Genomic DNA, 16,591 nt, shown 5'->3' on the forward strand with positions numbered 1-16,591 from the left:
ATTATCCAATTAACAATTTCAAAATCAGTCTTCACATATTTTAGCATGACTCTCAACTTTAACATCGGAACGGATCATACTTGCGCTTTAATTTCTGAGCTAACTTTCACAAATAAACACAAGGAATTCAAACTTATACAGACCGTTTAAATGGTACTTCTAATTAAGTATAACAATGCAAATCCAAATTGCAGAATAGACAATGCTTCATCATAACAACCCCTAATTTCGAGCTACAGAAAACCAAATGGCATACTCAAGCAATCTACAACATGTTTAACAGTCCATTCACACATGAGCGTCCATTTACAATTACAGAGCCAAGAATCCAAGCATTCATTCCAAATGACCAAACAACCCTAAACCATTGAGCATGAATAAATAGACTAACATATTTGAAAGAAAAATACTGAATTATTTCAGAACAGGGGAAATTAAAGACATAAAAGAGCAGGAGCTAATAGAAGTTCAACATTAACCAATGCTTTTGTTCAAATTCCAACTCAATTTCTTAACTCTGTACACAGATTCAGTATGGTTCTAATTTGTAGCACCTCATTTGTTAACAATGGTATGAGGAAATACCCGAAAATTGACAGAGGAAACAAAGGTGAAGAAGCAGTAACTACAGCTGAGCAAAGACAGCAGAAATTAGCAGGAAAAAGGAATAGCACAGTGATTCCCAGCAAAAACCACCTCAATTCCAGAAAATAATGTGCAATAATAATAAAAATCAGCCAGAACTTTAGGTCAAACTCTTAAACCAACCAAAATCAAACCCTTTCAGCCCCCATATGAATTAGAAAATGTTTCAGGGGTTGAAAACTTCAGAAATCACAAAGAGAAGAAGAAATTTCAATGGAACAGTAAAGCTTTAGCCGTTTACTTTTTCTGTATTTTTCTATCTCTGGAAATTCTACCTTGAATGGCAAGGAAAAGATGCCTTTATAGGCAAGAAACCTAGGGAAGCACCAGATAATCAATATTTCCTCTTATGCCTTTTTCAAATTTTTGTTTTTGCTTAGAAAACCTTAGCCAATTTTGTGTTTTGCTCAAAAATCCCCAATTCAAAAGACCTAATTCACTTCAGTCCCCCAGCCAGCTTCTGAAAAGCTTCTATTTTCTGTTACAACAAAGATTCCTCAAACCAAATTCCTAAACTACCCCCCACAACCCCTGAAATTACCCCCAACTATTTACCTGGGTCAAGCTGACCCAATGGCCCAATGCAATATGAACAGGCTGCTCTTTATCAATTGAATCAGAGGCAGCCCAACTTCCAAACAATATACTCAGTTAAAAAATTTGCAAACTCTGAAATGGTTTAACAGATCAAACAAACTAAAACGACTCAATAACTAATTGACTAAACTAACGAATCTAGATTAAACCAATTAACAAACCAAGAACCAGTTAAAACACTAACCTAAAATTAACATGCATGAGAAAGCAATTCGGGAAAACAAAAATAACAGAGGGGTAGAGAAAACGAGAAGAAGCAGAAAAATAGAAAAAGGAAAATGAAAGCTAGATAAAATCAAAGAGAAGAATAGAAAAATACCTACTAAATAAGAGCGATTTGAGGAAAAGAGTCTGAACCCTTGGCTTCTTGAATTTTCTGGCCAACTATGACATTAATCATGTGTTCTTAATAAGAACACACGAATAACAAGTCAGCCCCAAAACTTCAAAACATACCTGAATCGGTAGCCTTTGGGAATTAGGGTTCATCTCTTTGATCTAAGATTCGAAGGATTCGGGAGAGATTCGAGAGAAGTGGGGTTAGAATTTGGAATGAGGGAAGGGAAAGGGTCCTAGGGTGTTAATTTGATGGCATTTGGGATAGGCGTCGCCGGTGGAGTACATTGGGAATTTCAGACGGCTCTAGATTTTTTTTCGGTTCATTTCTGAGATGAGAACGAGGGAGATGAGAGATGGGGGGTGTGGTACTAGATTCAGACTGTTAAGTATTAAAGCCTTCCCCACTTCCCCATCGTTATCTTAGATAACATAGACGGCTTGGATTAGAGATGACCAAACGAGGTCGTTTGGTCATTACCCAGTTTGGACTGGATTTTGGGCTGCTGGGGTGGGTGATTTTGGGCTTCAGGGAATTGAAGGGTAATTGGGCTTGAGAAATTAGAATTAAAGAAGACCCAAAATTGGACTCTCTTCTTCTTTTATTTTCATTTCTTTTCAATTTTCCCAAAAATTCTTTTTTCTTCCTTTTTTTCCAAAATAAAATTAAAATCTAAATTAATTCCTATAACCTAATTAACCAAAAAAATACTAATTAAATCTAAATGATAATTATCACATTTAACAAATTAAAAGAAAAACTACTCAAAATCAAAGTTAAAATTAAAGGTGCAAATTAAACTATTTTTGTGATTTTTCTTTTTTTATAAAATAACTTAATTATTAATTAATTCTTAAAATGCAAAGTTAAATCTTAAATTCACATGCAACATATTTTTTGGATTTTTCATTAATTAAATAAAATAAACGTGCACAGACAAATGCAAACAATTGACAAAAAAATGCCACAAAATTGCAAACAATGGAAAAATTATTTTTGCTTGAATTTGTGGGAGTAATTCATGTAGGGAAAAAATCATGTGCTCACAGCTGTCCCTCTTTGCTCGGAAACACGAAGAGTTTTCGTGCAAAGATAAAGTGAGCGTACACGAGCGATTTTTGCCCGTTTGAATACTCCGTGGGAAGCATTTTTGAAAGATTTGACCCACCCTACTTCCAAGTTTGCCTATATATCCTAGGATAAAAAGGAATCAAGTTAGTGTAGTTCAGAAAATTTTGGTAACTGGAACTACCATGAAGCTGTGATTTCAGTGTTGTTGTTGTTGCTGCTACTGCTTACTGAACCCCTTATTACACCATGACAAAACAAAAGAAGCTAGACTAAACTATGATATATGAATTACAAGAAATCCTATCTATATCTTCAAACTTGCTCTTGTGGTTCTTGTTGCTTTGTTGACTTTTATTCTCCCGATGAAATCCCTTTGTTGCCGACTTGAATTATAATATGAGATGTTTTCCCTTTTCTCCAGGTGGACGCCTGATTGCTGAACTCGAATTGTACTTTGAGATACTTTCCCTTTATCCAGGTGGATGCCTGACTGCTGAACTTGAATTATATTCCCGTGCTCTCCAGTGGGCTTCTGACTGCTGAACTTGAATTGTATTTCCGTGCTCTCCAGGTGGGCGCCTGACTACTAAACTTGAAATGTATTCCCATGCTCTCTAGGTGGGCGCCTAATTGCTGAATTTAAATTGCATTCCCGTGCTCTCCAGGTGGGCGCCTGATTGCTGAACTTGAAATGTATTCCCGTGCTCTCCAGGTGGGCACCAGACTGCTGAACTTGAATTGTATTCTCGTGCTCTCCGGGTGGGTGCTTGATTGTTGAACTTGAATTGTATTCCCGCGCTCTCCAGGTGGGCGCCTGATTGCTGAACTTGAAATGTATTTTCGTGCTCTCCAGGTGGGTGCCTGATTGCTGAACTTGAAATGTATTCCCGTGCTCTCCAGGTGGGCGCCTGACTACTGAACTTGAATTGTATTCCCGTGCTCTCCAGGTGGGCGCCTAATTGCTGAACTTGAATTATATTCCCGCACTCTCTAGGTGGGCGCCTGACTGCTGAACTTGAATTGTATTCCCGTGCTCTCCAGGTGGGCGCCTGATTGCTGAACTTGAATTGTATTCCCGCGCTCTCCAGGTGGGCGCCTGATTGCTGACTTGAAATGTATTCCCTGTTCTTCAGGCGGGCTCCTAATTGCTGAACTTGAAATGTATTCCCTGCTCTCCAGGCGGGCTCCTGACTGCTGAACTTGAACTGCTTCTCCCTATTCTCCAGGTGGGTACCTGATTTCAACAAAAATAGACAAAACAAAGAAAATTTTCTGTCCCAGTTTGGTAATTGGGCACATATGTGAGTGTTAAACTGAATCATATTACCAAATATTACTAAGAATTTGAAAGCTAGATCTCGTTATCTAGGAGGGTCCTGACAGCTCCTAGTTAAACGGCAGTTTTAAATTTAAATTATATCTCCTAAAGGTATTACTTTCGCTATATCTTGTTATCTAAGAAAGTATTAAAGCTACATCTCATTATCCAGGAGGGTCCTAAAAATCGAAAGTCAAGTTTTATCTCAAGAGTGACTATTTTACGGCTAAACTATATTACCCTACACCAGAACTTACGCTAAATTTTGTTATCCAATGAAAATTTTAAAGCTAGGTCCCATTATTCAAGAGGGTCCTCACAACTCTTAATTGAATACTATCACAAACATGCAAACTTTGAAGCCAACTTATATTCCTTGGGGTATGTTTATGCTAGATTTTGCTACTTATGATTGTTTCGATTTTTAAACTATGTCCCATTTTCCAGGAGGGTCCTGAAAATCAAAATCAAACCTGTCTGGTTCTTGTTTTTCCCCTACGGAGGGTTTCCCCGAACAATCGAAAACTTTTTGCCCCTGTTTCAATCAAAGAAAAATCTTGTCAGTTTAAAATGTGGTAGTTAGTTTGTGGCATTCTTGCTGAAAGTGGCCTCCCCGCTGTTGTGCTTTGTTTTGACTGACTTCCCCTGAACTGGACAAGAACCGCTTGACTTCCCGACTGACTTTCAAACCCCCATGACCTTGGATGACCCGAGTGTTCTATACCCAAACCGTTGTATTACATCTCGGACCCATCTGTTTGAACCTCTGCATTTCCCACGAAATTACTAAACCGTTTCACCGATGGAACTTCCACTGACCTTTTATATCCTATTCCACATCCTACTATCTCTAGCAATGCCTTGACCATTCTGTGCCTTGTGCAACTTTGGATGTTGGAAGTAAGCTTTGAAATCCCTTCTTATTTGCTTAAACAAAGCTGACATTGGAACATCTTAGAGAAATAAACCCAAAAGAAATAAAATGCAATGACTTTGAAAGTTAAGGGTAAGAAAAATCCAAAACTGGAAGACTATCTGAAGGGGAAAAAGAAAAGAGACTTATCTGAGTGGAGCAGCTGGCACCATTGATCATGACATGCATTTCGGATTAGTCGGCCAAGTCTGTCCAACCAACCAACTTTCAGTTGTCGTCCTTTGTGCCCCGAGACCTTTGAAACCTAATTTCTTTGCCAAAACCTTGACCTTGTTTGACCTGCGGTGCCCTGAAGGGTTTTCACCAACAGACCTCTCTCATTTGTTCATCTTTCAACTCACTTTCGCCTCAAGGTGCCCGTGAAGGTTTTCACCAACAAAACTCTCTCATTTTTTATTTCTCTCAGCTCCCGCCGTCTTACGGTGCCCGTGAGGGTTTTCACCAATAAGACTCTCTCATTTTTTATTTTTCTCAGCTCTCGTTGCCTTACGGTGACTATGAGGGTTTTCACCAATAAGACTCTCTCATTTTTCATTTTCCTACTTGGACCAGAGTGTTGCCCCTGATATGAATCACTTCTACTTGCTCGACTTGGCATCTCTCAAAAACTGATCAGAAGGTCTTTCTTTGGACCGTAATGTGGGCTTTTAGATAGGGTTAAAAAGAAAGGGTATCACGAAGGCTCAAAACAACTTGAATGGGTTCAAATTTACAACTTTTAGAATTAGATCTTTTACATAGCCACAACTTCTGCCCCAGTTTCTTTGCTTGGGGACTTTTGGATTTTTATTTTGATGGGACTGAACCGTGAGGCTTCCTACGTATCCTTAAAAGGAATCAGGTCAAACGTAGTTTATGTCATATAAATTGCTTTGTTGTGGTGATTTTCTTTCTCTTTCTTTTCCTTTCTTTTTCTGTTGTTTTTTCTTGTTTTTTCCCTTTCTTTTTCACTGTTTTCTTTCTCTTTTCTCTCTTCTCGCATTTCTGAATTTTTCCACTGATTTCGAAAGAACAAAATTCACTGATTAAGGAAAATAAATAAGGCTCAACGGGGTAACAAGGGATAAAGTATTTAGATAGCAGAACAAAATTCCTTCGTCATTCCAATCTTCAAAACATGCCAAGTACAAACAAACACAATTTAAACAAAGAGATCATACATAATATCTTTGGACCGCATCAGAATTGATGGCTATTTCTACACATTTGCCTTCTATATCTGTTAAATACAAAGCATTATTGGACAACACTCTCGTCACGATGAACAGCCCCTGCCAATTTGGGGCGAACTTGCCTTTTGCTTCAGCCTGATGAGGAAGGATACGTTTCAATACTAACTGACCCACTTCAAACCTCCGTGGACGCACCTTCTTGTTATATGCTCTTGCCATTCTCTGTTGATACAACTGACCATGACAAACTGCTGCCAATCTCTTCTCATCAATTAAACTTAACTGTTCCAAGCGAGTTTTGACCCACTCATCGTCATCAATTTCGGCCTCAGCGACAATCCGAAGGGACGGGATTTCAACTTCCGCAGGTATCACCACCTCAGTGCCATATACCAACAAATAAGGAGTTGCCCTTACTGACGTATGAACAATAGTGTCATAATCCAACAATGCAAATGGCAGCTTTTCATGCCATTGCTTGGACCCTTCTACCATTTTCCGAAGTATCTTCTTTATGTTCTTGTTGGCCGCCTCGACTGTTCCATTCGCCTTGGGGCTGTAAGGGGTGGAATTGCGATGTGTAATCTTGAACTACTGACATACCTCTTTCATCAGATGACTATTGATATTAGCACCATTATTTGTAAAGATCACCTTTGGGATCCCAAACCGGCAAATGATATTTGAGTGCACAAAATCGACCATCGCTTTCTTGGTCACAGACTTGAATGTTTTAGCCTCGACCCACTTGGTGAAATAATCGATGGCCACCAGAATGAACCTGTGCCCATTTGATGCTACTGGCTCAATTGGTCCAATGACATCTATGCCCAACGCAACAAAAGGCCATGGTGCAGACATTGTGTGTAATTCAGATAGTGGAGAGTGAATCAAATCTTCGTGCATTTGGCACTGATAACACTTGCGCACGAAGCTGATACAATCTCGCTCCATAGTGAGCCAGTAATAACCTGCTCGGAGAATCTTTTTTGCCAGCATGTACCCACTCTTATGCAGTCTACAGACTCTAGAATGTACTTTGGTCATGATAGATGTGGCATGTCTAGCATCTATGCATCTCAACAATCCAAGATCCGGAGTCCTTTTGTACAAAATCCCTCCGCTGAAGAAAAATCTGCTTACCAACCGCCGAATTGGTCTCTTTTGATCACCTATGGCTTATACTAGATAGACCCCCATCCTGATATATTCCTTGATATCATGAAACCAAGGCTCATCATCAAGTTCTTCTTCCACAACATTACAGTAAGCATGCTGATCATGGACCTGAATATGCAAAGGGTCCACATAAGCCTTATCTAGATGATGTAACATTGATGCTAAGGTAGTCAAAGCATCGGCAACCTCGTTATGGATCCTTGGAATATGCCTAAACTCTACTGATCGAAACCGTTGACAAGATCATGCAAACATTGCCGATACGGTATAAGTTTTAAATCACGTGTTTCCCATTCCCGTTGGATCTGGTGTACTAGAAGGTCCGAGCTCCCAAGACCAAGACTTCCTGGACACCCATGTCTGCAGCCAACCTCAAACCCAAAATGCACGCCTCGTACTAAGCCATCTTGTTAGTACAGTAGAAACGAAGTTGAGCCGTAGCAGGGTAGTGATGCCCTGTTTCAGAGATAAGTACAACCCCTATCCCGACGCCTTTCATGTTAGCAGCTCCATCAAAGAAAAGTTTCCAACCTGGCTCTCCAACTTGTTCCAACTCATCAATATGCATTACCTCTTCATCAAGGAAGTAAGTCTCCAAAGGCTCATATTCTTCATCCATTGGGTTCTCAGCCAAATAATCGGCCAATACCGGGCTTTCATCGCAATCCTAGTCACATAGACGATGTCAAATTATATGAGCAAGATCTTCCACTTTGCGAGCCTCCCTGTAGGCATAGGCTTTTGAAAGATATACTTTAGCAGATCCAAACTAGAGATGAGGTAAGTAGTATAAGATGACAAATAGTGCTTCAACTTTTGTGCTACCCAAGTTAGGGCGCAACATGTCCTCTCAAGGTGAGTGTACTTAACCTCATAAGATGTGAACTTCTTGCTAAGATAATAGATGGTCTACGCCTTCCTACCGGTGATGTCATGCTGACCCAGCACACAACCAAACGAGTTGTCCAAAACCATCAAATACAAAATCAAAGGTCTCCATGGTTCAGGTGGCATCAACACAGGTGGGTTCGACAAATACCCCTTTATCTTATCAAATGTTTCTTGACACTCGTCTGTCCACTTGACTGCAGAATCCTTCTTCAACAGTTTGAAGATAGGCTCACAAGTTGTCGTAAGCTGAGCAATAAACCTGCTGATGTAATTCAACCTCCATAATAAACTCATCACCTCAGTTTTGTTCCTTGGGAGTGGAAATTCTTGGATAGCATTGATCTTTGACAGGTCAAATTCAATACCTCAATGGCTGACTATGAATCCCAACAATTTTCCAGATGGCACACCAAATGCACACTTTGCAGGATTGAGCTTAAGATTGTACCTGCGAAGCCTTTGGAAGAATTTTCTCAAATCTCTGACATGATCAGCCTGCTTTCTAGACTTTATGATTACATCATCCACATAGACCTCGATCTCCTTGTGTATCATGTCGTGGAATATGATTGTCATTGCCCTCATGTAAGTTGCCCCAACATTTTTCAAACTGAAAGGCATGACCCTGTAGCAGTATATTCCCCATGGCGTGATGAATGCCGTTTTTTCTGCATCCTCCCCATCCATTAGGATCTGATGATAGCCCGCATAGCAATCCCCAAAAGACCCAATCTCATGTTTGGCATAATTATCAATCAAAATGTGGATGTTTGGCAGTGGAAAGTTTTCCTTTGGACTTGCCTTGTTGAGATCACGGTAATCAATACACACTCTGGTCTTTCCATCCTTCTTTGGCACAGGCACAATATTGGCTAACCAAGTGGGATACCGTGTGACTCGAATGACCTTTGCCTCGAACTGTTTTGTGACCTCTTCTTTAATCTTTACACTCATGTCAGTTTTAAACTTCCTTAACATCTGTTTGATGGGAGGAAATACCGGGTCAGTGGGCAATTTGTAAACCACCAAGTCAGTGCTTAGACCCCGGCATGTCGTCATATGACCATACAAAGAGGTCTTTGTACTCAAACAACGCGTTGATTATCACTTCCCTGAGTTGTGGTTCAAGATGGATACTTATCTTAGTTTCTCTGATATTATCGGAGTCCCCTAATTGATTGCTTCTGTATCACTCAGGTTAGGCTTGGGTTTTTCTTCAAAATGGCTTAATTCTTTACTAATCTCTTCAAGGGCCTCATTCTCATGATATTCTAATTCATCATCACACTCTATTTCTTGAATTATTATTTCAGTATTAGATTGGCTTTTAAGACTGGGCCGAAGATTCCTCATGCAGGTCATGTCATTGAAACCATCATGAAAAGAACTATACAAGGAAGAAAAAAAACAAAAATAAAACTATCAGGAAGGAAGAAAAAGGGAAATTGCATTTCACTGAAATTAAAGATAACAAGGTTTATACATCCAAATGGACGGAACATAGAATCTGAATTACAACCCTGGAATAGTCCAGATAAACTGAAAGAAAATCAAAGCAAACTACCAAAACTCCCTCCGAGTAGGAAGAGGAGTAGTTTCCCAATGGTTAAGCTTTGCACTAGGCCCAACAAACTGCATATCCGCTTCACTCGAGCCCTCTCCAGCTTCCAACATGTTCACATCGGCGAATATCCTCTCGAACTTTTCAATCAAATCTCTATCCACATCAACCACTGAACTGGGAACCGTCGTCACTGGGCGCTTTCTGGTACCAGGCCTGACAAATGATTTGGAAAGATGCAGGACGGGCTTTGGAAGGGCCCATGCCCTATGTTTCATTTTTCTGGCTCTTCTCACGTCTCCGACTGTGGGCTTGAATCCCAAACCAAATGTATCCAAGTTTTTAGGAAGAGAAACCGGATGTACGATGCCTTGCATAGATACACCCAAACCTTTACCAGGTACAAAACCATTCTTCAATATTTCAAAAGCCACCATGACTGACGTGGCAGTTACCTTTGGAACTGGAACGCCCTTCCCCTCTGGAATTTTCTCAACTGACACTGTGTCAAAGACTTGATATACCCATGGCCCCTTGTCGTCTTCAACTTCAATGAATGGTACAATGGTATTGCTGTGAGCACACAGATTATCTTCATCGTGCACCATAATTTCCTGTCTATCCCATTCAAATTTAACCATTTGGTGCATGGTGGATGGGACCGCTTTGACAGCATGGATCCGAGGTCAACCCAACGACAGATTGTAGGAAATAGCCATATCCAGCACTTGGAATTCCATGGTAAATTCAACTGGCCCTATCGTCAGCTCTAGTACTATATCACCGACTGAATCTTTGCCTCCACCGTCGAACCCCTGAATGCAAATACTGTTCTTGTGAATTCTGTCATCATCCACTTTCAACTTGTTCAACGTGGAGAGAGGGCAAATGTTCGCACTAGACCCATTGTCGACCAAGACCCGAGTAACCATGGAACCTTCACATTTCACTGTAAGATAGAAGGCTCTATTGTGCTCAGTACCCTCCACGGGTAACTTATCATCAGAAAAAGTGACTCGGTTTACCTCAAATATCTTGTTAGCTATCTTTTCCAAGTTGTTTACTGATATTTTGTCAGGAACATGGGCCTCATTCAAGATCTTCATCAAATCCCGATGGTGCTCGTCTGAATACATCAATAATGACAACAGTGAAATCTGAGCAGGTGTCCTCCTCAACTGCTCCACAATAGAATAATCTTGCACTTTCATCTTTCTCAAAAATTCTTTTGCCTCTTCTTCGGTCACAACTTTCTTCACCAGCACTGGGCTATCTTTGGAGGTTTTGGCTTTTCTTAACTCCTCGTGGGCAAAACATCTCCCTGATCGAGTTAAACCATGGGTTTCACAGACTTCCTCTCTAACCTCTTTCCCTTTGTAAGTCACTGTCACCCGCTCATAATTCCATGGGACAACCTTGCTGTTGGCTATTGGTAGATGAGTTACAGGTTTGATAATGACAGGCTATGTGCGAGCACCTTCCACAACTACGATAGGCTTGTTTGCCACCCCTGGTACCACCGTTTTTGATTTTTCTTGTTTTACTGCTACCCTATTTGAGGACCCCTTCTCGACTACCACAGATGGTTTACTGTCTGTTACCTTCAACTTGATCACTGACTCCTCACTTGTTGGCTTTTCAGTCGGCCTGACCTCACTGGACCGAATCATCATGATGGTCTGTGAAGTCTTCTTGGGCTCCCCTCCCCTATGTACTATCTTGATCATATTTGTCTCATGATGGGCCGACAATGGATTCTGGTTGATATTGGGCGCCTCTGGAGCTTGGACCTCAATCCGATGGGTATCAACGAGCTCTTGAATAGTTGTTTTCAATTGCCAGTATTTCTCTGTGTCGTGCCTCGGAGCACCAAAATAATATTCGCAACTCACGAAGTGATCAAGATTTCTCGGAGGAGGATTTGGCAGTTTTGGCTCAATAGGATTCTCCCAACGGAGTGAAGGTTTTCTTCTTATGCAACCTCTCATTCTTGAATGCTTGATTAGGCCAAAAACCTGTTCCAAGGGGATTTCGGTAGGTTCTTGGGGGTGGATAGACATTTTGTGGAGTTGGGTAGGTATTCTGTAGGGTTGGCGCACGCCATTGCGCGTGGGCAGGAGGTTGAGTGTATGTTTGGCATGGTGGACGGAAAAATGGGGGTTTGGTAGTGGGTAGTAGTGTTGTGGTGGGCTATATGGGGTATGAGGGTAGGTTTGGTTGGGGGGCCGAGGATGATGAGAGTAGTGAGGTGAACCCCTGGGTCCGAACCAAGCTCCTGAATCGATCGTTGCTACATCCTCTTTCTTCTTCTTTCCAATTACCCCCCAGTTCCGCTTTGAATGGCCTGGGTGGTTGCCTTAATAGCTGAATAACTCATGATTTTGTTTGTCTTGAGCCCTTCTTCTACCATACCGCCCATCTTTACCACTTCATTGAAGGACTTACCTATAAATGATACCAGATGACCATAATAAGTAGGTTCTAAGGCCTGCAGAAAATAATCCACCATTTCACTTTCTTTTATTGGAGGGTCAACCCTTGTTGCCTGATCTCTCCACCTAAAACCATACTCCCTGAAACTTTCATTGTTCTTTTTCTCAAGTTTCGTCAAAGACAGACGATCCAGAATAATTTCAAGTTTGTACTGGAAGTGACAAGCAAATGCCTGGGCTAGATCATCCCATCTTCTGTGATCCTGCCGAGTATACCATTCCAGCGCTGATCCACTCAGACTCTGATTGAAATATGACATTAGCAGCTCGTCTTTCCCGCCATCTCCCCTCATTTTGCTACAAAAACCTCTCAAATGCGCCACTGGATCATCATGCCCATCATACAAATCAAACTTGGGCATCTTAAACCCTGCCAGCAATTGCACATCTGGAAACAAACATAGGTCTTTGCAGGCCACACTTACTTGGACTCCCAACCCCCGCATGTCTCTGAATGACTGTTCTAGGCTTTTAACTTTCCTGAACATCTCCTCTTGTTTGGGATTTTTAGATGGTTTTTCGGTTTCCGCAGGGAGGTCAAAATGAGGAGTGTAGGAATAGGGTTCGGGAGCCTTGAAAGTGGGCTCCGGGGGTAATACTGGTTGTCGTGAATCTGGAACAGAGACTCACTAGAGAATCGGTATAATGCAGTAGGTGGGGGTGCCACAAAAACAAGAGTGACTGGTGGAGGATGGTACGAGACTTGTTTGGGTGGTGGAGCTGGTGGTGTTTGGGAAGTTGTGCTATGGTAGTGTTGGTAGATGGGAAAGCTCGAGGACGAATCAGTGGCAGGATGATCCTGAGACTGAGCCAGTTGCGGGATGAAGGCAGGGTTGGCGGGGTAAGCTGGTGGTGGTTGCCCTTTTGCCCAGGCCTGGTACATTTCGGCCATCTGCTGCTTCAACTTGTACATCTTTTCTTTCATCGAATTAATATACAACTTTTCCACCTCTCTTGAAGGATTGATGATACTCGCATCAAGTTCCTGATTGGCCATGATCAATTTGTTTTTGGAACGGGTGTTATATGAGTGAGTTGCCAGAATGTCACACAAACTAACCACCTACCTGTTACTTGATGACAACAGTAAACTTGTTAGCGATCAGGGTTTAACAGATAGGCAACCGCACATTTGGGGAATGAATGCAGCTAAGCAGTTAACCGTTTCTATTATGCATTTGATCGGTTGCTTGCATCATCCCGGCTTTTCTTTATTTCTATTTGCAACTTCCTTTTCTCTCTCTCTCTCTCTCTCTTTTTTCATTCTTGCCTTTCTTTGCTTGACTTCTCTTTGTTTTTATTCTCTCATTTCCCTCTCTTGTTTTGCCATTGTTTCCTTCTCACGGTTTCTTATTTTCTCTCCTTTCCTTTTCTTTTCGCCCTTATTTTTTCTCTTTTTTTCTATTTTTATCATTCTTTTGGGTTACGAACGAATCCTATGTAGATTGCCTACGTATCATGACCCCATATAAATCAGACCAAGCGTTGTTCTAGGGGAAATAAATGTAAAAAATGAATAACAAAATATTTTGGAATTTTCGATTTTTCATAAAAAGAAAATGCTTTGATTACAACAACTCAAAACTAACAGACTCGAAAAGGAAACCAACAGACTCCAACAGCAAGATGACAATACAGACTCAAGAACCAACTAACAGACTCCGACAGAAAGAAAATACAGAATCTAAAATAAACTGATAGACTCCAACAGAAAGAAAATACAAACTCAAGTGAAAATCAGGAATACATTAATGCTCCTGGGGCCTGCGGGACTACATGCGAAATCCCCTTGCAACCGCTCCAAATCACTTATTATCTAGCAGATGAAAGTCATCACTGCAGCAAAGAAAGTGGTACGAGTCATGTCCTTGCACGCTTGGCATTTCACGGTAATGTAGTCAGTAATGGTTTTGATCCTCTCTCGGATTCTGCCCTTTTCCTGAAGCAAATGCCCTATCTGCTGATTCCGGGCTTTCAACACCTGAGTATCTTGATGGTTTTGGCTTTGCAACTATTGTATTTCTTCCTCCATTTGAGCCATCAAATCATAACAGTGTTCCCTATAAACTTTAAAATCCTTGGCTTGCTTGGCCGCCTCATTCTCAAGGGTAGTTACTTTTCTCTTCAGATTGGTGATTGTCCCTTCATAGTTTCTTTACATTTGTTGCACAAACTGTGCTCACTCTTCCGCCTTTTTTGGCCATTGTGCCCATACTTTCGCTAGACTGGCCTCAAACTTTTCCAGGTCATCTTGACACTCAAGGGCTTTCTTTTTCAGACCGCTTAAAAGCCTTTCATCCGCTCGGCTTCTTTCCGGGTTTCTATCAGCGATTTTCATCTTCCGGATTTGAGCTTTGAGGGTTTCATTTTCCTGAGTTAGTTTTTTCTTCTCTTCCTCATCTACGGCGGCTTGCAAACCATTTCAAACTGAAGGTCCATGACTTGCTTTTCCAACTTGCTTATGGTAGCCCTGTACTCGTTTTCTTTGGTCAACCAGTCTTATTGCACCTGTGCTCCGTCGGTGAACTGTTGGATATGGGGTCTCTTTGCGGGCCTTTCGGGCTTGTTATGAACTCGAGATCATTTAACATACCAAGCAGTGTAACTAGGCTCCACCTCGCCTCTGTATAGATCTCATACTTGAGTTCTAGGCTCTAAGAATCTGCACTTATGCCAAATCCGACGCACTTTTTCTTCTGGAAAATCGGCTTTTGGTTCCAACTTAATAACCTGCCGACTCAAATCCTCATCGTGTGGGATGGTCTAGTATCGGCCTAACTGACATAGAACTCGGTGCAGAGCATAAGGCTGGATACTCCGAAAACCCATAAACAGCAGAAAACATACCTCAACCGACATATAAATTACTTCACTGACCGAGAGCCACCCGAATGTCCATTAGATCTTATTTGCAGTCAAAGATCTCAAATGAGCATGTCATGCTTCCGTACCATCCGGGAACTTATAACCCTCAACCCGTTTTTCATGTTTTTCAATGCACTCGAGGCCAGTCATGCCACAATTCAAGTATCCGGGACGGTGACAAAGGTGTTCCTCCATCCATAATTGTAACAGCATATTGCACCCTTCAAAGAACTTTCCCCTTTCTCGACAAAGGGTCAGAGCTTGGTAAATTTCTGCCAAAATCATCGGCACTATGGTCTCATTTGCCTTTTCATCATAAAGTCAGCTATCCCCACGAGTCCCAACTCTATGTTCCCGTCTTTTCTGGGGCAAATCAAAATACCCAGAAACGCCATTATAAAAGCTAATCCTCTCCGAGCTTCCCACTTGTCTTGGTTTCTCGCGTGAGTAAGACCGGTATCTGGCGTCTCGAAGCCACGGGGATTCCCGTAACGTCGGTACAAAAAGTAGAAGGTACAGAATCCTTTGGCAAAATTTCCGTCTCGGATGTCCCGACTGATGCTTAACAAGTCCAAAAATTCGTGAGGGGTTACTATTCTCAGTGCTACCAGGTATTGATTTCTAAGATTCCCCTCGAAACCGGCGTAGCCTGCTCTCTCTTCCAATGTAGGAGTTAACTCGAAATCAGCAAAGTGGAATACATTATGTGTTGGGTCCCAAAATGGTATCAAGACCTCAATTATGTCCTTTCTCGGCTTAACCTTCAAGAGCCCGACAAGACCACGCAACGCTTTTGTCACAACTTTTCTACTATTATCCCCCAAATCATGCCACCATATATGTAGCTCCAACGAGATATCTTCACGGACTGAGAAAGGTTCATTTTGAATTGTGCTCATCCTGCACATTTATTAAGGTGATTTTAATTAAAAGAAAACTATGACTCACTTTGACTCAAGAAAAATGACCATTTTTTTCAAAATTTTCACAAAAATATCCGGCTTTGCCAATACGGCCTTTCAGCACTCCGAAAATGAAGATTTTAAGGTTGTGTTCGCTAATCGGCAAAAACCTTAAAAAAGACAAAAGGTGGCTATTCTAGCAAAAAGGGCCTTCCGGCGCCCTTTTGGGGACATTCGACTATTTTAGACAAGAATGACATCACCTTATTTATTTGCATTAAAAATTTTGTTCTTTTTGGGCTATTTTTGCAAAAAGGAAGTTGGACCCGATGGGGTTGCCTATGTATCTCACACCCTGTGAGAATCAAACTGGCGTAATTCGGGCAAATAAAATAAAACCAACTATTTTTCAAAAAAAAAAAACCTTTTTTTTTCATTTTTCTCAAAAAAATTCGGCAGAGTTTCAGTACCATTTGGACATTGATTTTTTCAAAACAGGTGATTTAACTCACTTAACCCTCACATTGTTATTCTCTTTTTTCCAACTTTCTTCCATTATTCAAAAACCGGTCAGCATGCAAATCCAAATCAAATAAATGCACAAGTAGCAAGTAAGATACACCAGGA

This window comes from Nicotiana tabacum, chromosome 6, assembly GCF_000715075.1.
Source record: "Nicotiana tabacum cultivar K326 chromosome 6, ASM71507v2, whole genome shotgun sequence".
NCBI lineage: Eukaryota > Viridiplantae > Streptophyta > Magnoliopsida > Solanales > Solanaceae > Nicotiana > Nicotiana tabacum.